This window comes from Vigna unguiculata, chromosome 10 (genome assembly GCF_037176805.1).
Source record: "Vigna unguiculata cultivar grain cowpea cultivar isolate G323 ecotype 2 chromosome 10, ASM3717680v1, whole genome shotgun sequence".
NCBI classification, from domain to species: Eukaryota; Viridiplantae; Streptophyta; class Magnoliopsida; order Fabales; family Fabaceae; genus Vigna; species Vigna unguiculata.
Genome location: NC_140801.1, coordinates 10838962 through 10843707, shown reverse-complemented (window position 1 = coordinate 10843707; position 4746 = coordinate 10838962). Strand labels below are relative to the sequence as shown.

The 4746-nt window shown below is 22.8% G+C and overlaps 1 non-coding gene across 1 annotated transcript; it reads right to left on the bottom strand.

Annotated features, from left to right (window-relative positions):
* Window positions 1–1794: 1794 nt before the first annotated feature.
* On the bottom strand, window positions 1795–1870 carry LOC114167999 (small nucleolar RNA R21). Its single transcript, XR_003600597.1, has one exon. It is a non-coding gene; the product is annotated as a small nucleolar RNA R21 (small nucleolar RNA).
* Between the last annotated feature and the right edge of the window lie 2876 nt (window positions 1871–4746).

Sequence of the window (4746 nt, the reverse complement as noted above, 5' to 3'; positions counted from 1 at the left end):
CAAACAAGAAAGAAAAAAAAATACGCCAAATAAAAAAAAATCAACCAAATTGGAAACAACCTTAGGGGTTTTACTCCTTACAAAGGAAACAAACAAAATTTAAAACAAAACACAAAACAAGCAGACATTAAAAATTGTAATTTTTTTTTGTTTCATATGACAGAAAAATAACATAGAAGAGGAAATTCAAACCAGAACCTTGCTCTAGATACTAGATGATACGATCCTATCCAGGAAAGAGTATGATCGTTTCTGAATTTGAATCCTCAAGAGGCATGACACGAATAAATCAGAGAAGAATGCGAAATAAGACAGAGATGGAGGACGCCACAATCTAGCAGATTGATAAGTCAAGTGAAGATTCGCCACAAAGATGTTAATCTTTGATAAGAACCAGAGGCCTAAGCCAAGAACAAAGAGAACCCTCTCTTTAATGAAAATCAAATTCAATATATGACTAAAAGTTCTACATCAGTTTTTAGTACCTTTATTTATAGGCACATAAGTTTAAGCAAACATGCAAACCCTACAAGAAGGCCCAAGCCCAAAACATAAAAGCATAAACTAATTATAAAAGAAAGCTCAAAACTCAAAAACATAAAACATAACTAATTTCTAAAAGAAAACCCAAAAGTTCATCTTCAAGTTCTTCTTGTATGGAATCTTGGGATAGTCCTCTATCAATTACTTTGTTAGAACAATCCAAACTACAATCCATGTGAAGTATTATTTGACAATACAAAGTTGATGAGGAAATCATTCAAAACTTGACACTAAGCACAGATGTGGTTCGCGAGTGATATAAAGAGTTGATAAAGTCAATAAAAAAACAACATTTTAATGTTAACAATTATTTTAATATCTATAATTATTAATTATTTCTTTAAATTATTAAACTTTTCAAAATCATATATATATATATATATATATATATATTTATATATATATATATATATATATATAAATTTTCAAAATATATACTAAATTATTTCATTATATACATAGTAGATTATTTAATTAATTGAATAATATATATATATATATATATATAAATGTTTAAATATTATAATATTTAATATATATATATATATATATATATATATATATATTTATATATATATATATATATATATATATATAATTAAAAAAACGAAAAAAGCCTGTGCATACGCACGAGTATAAATACTAGTTTTCAACTAAAACAGAAGTAATAAATGTAAACACAAGGCACCAAATTAGTCATCAAAGTACATGCCATCAAAAAATGAAAGTACTATTTGATGTAAGTGTTCATCAAAGTACATGCCACCAAAAAATGAAAGTACTATTGAAGTAAGTGTTCCACTTTTTAGTTGAGACATTAATAAGAACCAAAAAAGCTGAAATCTTTTTTTTTTTTGAATCTTATGGTGACAAAAAATCATTTCCAATAAGATTAACAGTAATAGGATAAAAGTAACAAGTCCGATGGTAAAAAGGGTCTATGCCTCATTAATATATGAATCAAGTGGAGGAGAGGAGGACACAGAAGGAAAACTCTAGTGGAAAAACTCCATAATTGGTAAGTTGACAGCTATGACTCGAAACGCTTTCATGATAAGAATTAAGGAAGGTGATCTTAAGGGTCGTGCTTATACATGCTATAAGTTCATGACACAAATGAAATCAAACTGTTTATGACACAAAATACTTCATAAATTGAAAATTGAATCAGTAGAAGTTTTTGCAATTTTGTCTAGACACATACCACTGGGACTCATAATGATTGCTACATGACACAATACTTCAACAAACTATCCCTCGGATTTCATTTCTCCTCAAGGAAATTTAGTCCACTACTTTCAGTATTATATAAATCATCATAGGAAATTCCATTCATGACAATAAAGTACAATAAAGTATAGATCCTTTGGGTTTCACACAGCATCCCCACAAACAAAAATAGGGGAAGAGAAAATAGAAGAAGGAAAAAGCAGAACAGGGAAAGCAAGATGGCCTTAATATCTGGTCCTGTCTGGGATCAATGTGACTTAGATGCAAATTAAAAATATGGATTCAAATCCTAGGCCCACTTCAAGACATGGGAACAAAGAGTTCAAACACCCACAATATTTGGCTGGTTAACATACAAACCAAAATATTTGAAGAAAACACACATTCACAACCAGAGTGTGGTTAGGTCAACACCCACAAAACATATTACAAAAAATATTATATCTTTGTAATCACGAGACAGAAAAGAGTAAATTCAAATTCTGACAATCATATACCGAACCAATTAAATTCTTACTAGAAATTCAGAAAACTGAAAAATTTTGAAACTAGGTTGAAGGGTCGATTTAACAACACTACACATATTCTTATGAAAATAAAAGTCTTTAGATAATTATCAGGCCTCTTCAATTTTTGGTCCCACTTTTGATCGAATTTGTTTGAGCTCCAATTTTAACAATATTAATTCTTTTTATTCATGATGTATATTTATGTGATGTATATTTATTTAGAGTTTCGATCATCGTGCATACCTGAAACTTTATTTATTTATTTATAATTTTAATCGTAAAATTGTAAAATTTTAACAAATTTTTATGTGAAAATAATTCATATCTATAAATATCAAAGTTTTGTACCCTTTAAAAATAATTTTAGTATTATCTTTCTATAAAAGTTCTTAATTTAATTATAAAGTTCTCAAAATTTAAATTTTCCTATAACCATTTTAATTATTAATTACAATTTGTAATTTTTACATAATTAATATATGTCAATTAATAATTTGTTAAAGGTAACCATCATAATTAATATATTATTTTTCTAATTTTATATTTCATAATTATATAATTTTACAATTTTATAAATTTATAATGGCTTGATTATAAAATATAAAAACATTATCCGTAAAATTAAATAATTAAAAAATTAAAAAATTAAAAAATTAAAAAAATATGAAATTAAAATTAAAAAATATATTTTTTATTTATATTTAGTAATTTTAATAATTTTATTATTATCTGATAATCTAATTTTATATTTTATAATTTTGTATAATGTTTATCTTTTTATTTGCTTTAAGAATAGTTTTAGTTAAATTTATTAAATCTTTGGAAGAGATCTTCGTCACTAAAATTTAATAATTTTTGTTAAATACAGTCAATTTTTAGAGAAGATCTTCGTCATTAACCAGTAAGAAACTCGTGCATACGCACAGGTCGTATTTTTTTTCATTTTATATTTTATAATTTTTAAAACAGATTTTATTTTGTTATATATAAATCAATGATTTGAATATTATTATTACTGGTTTAATTATATATAATAATTAATTTCTTATTTAAATATATTACTGATTTAATTAATTATAACAATTTGTAATAATAGTATTAATAATAATAATAATATTATTATTAATATTAATAATATTAATATTAATATTAATAATATTAATATTAATATTAATAATATCATTATTATATTAAAATAAAATGTGTATGTATGGTGTTGTTAAAGTAAAATATAGAAATATTATGTAATATTGTCTAGTATAAATTAAATACAACATAAAATTGATGTTAAATTTTTTGAATTGAAACACGTAGATATAAATACTTGTATGTTATATTAAAGTGAAAGGCATATGCACGGATAATTATTTAAGTAAAATGTAAGCATATGGTGTTATATGGTCCCGTACAAAATATATACACCATAAATTGATGTTAAATTTTTTAAATAGAAATCCATGTAGATATAAATAAAAACATGTATATTATATTAAAATAAAATATGTATCCATGAGCTGTTGTTAAAGTAAAATGTAGGCATATTGTGTAATAAGGTTCTGAATAAATTAAATACAACATGAGATTGAATGTATTAACATTTTTTAAATAGAAACACATGTACATATAAACCTTTGAATGTTATATTAAAATGATATGTGTATGCATGGATCGTTATTAAAGTAAAATGTAGGCATTTGGTGTAATATGACTCTTACAAAATATATATAACATGAAATTGATATTAAAATTATTAGCCTTAAATATACATTTGGTCCCTATTTTTGTTGTTTTTATTCAATTTAGTCCCTATTCTCATTTTGTGTTCAATTAGGTTCTTATTTTCGTCAAATTATGGTCAATTTGGTCCTTTTCACTAACAATGTTTAAATAATTAACGTTTTTTAATAGTACATGCCACGTGTCAGTTCCTGGTTTTTTTAATTTTTTTTATTTTTTTTTAATTTTTTTAATTTTTTTAATTTTTTTAATTTTTTTAATTTCAAAAAAATTGTCCATGTGTCAAGTCACGATTGTGCCACATGTCAATGCTAGTGTCACATTTCAGTTTGTGGTAGTATTATTAAATTTAATTATAAATTGAATAAATTCTTATATTTAATTGCTAAATAGAATATAATTATTTAAAATAATTATAAGAATATAATTATTTTTTTTTTCTTTCTAATATTTATATTCTAAAATACTTTTAAAATTGATATATAAAAATATTTTAAATATTCAAAATATTTTAGAAAAATAAACTAATATTTGTAAAATTAACATTTAAATATAAAATATTTTAGATTTTAATATCTAAAATGAAATAAAAATATTAAATATTTTAAATTTAAATGTGAATTTTACAAATCTTAATATATATTTTTAAAATTTTAATAATTATATTTTAATAATATTTAAATAATTATATTCTATTTAACAATTGAATCTAAGAATTATATTCAAT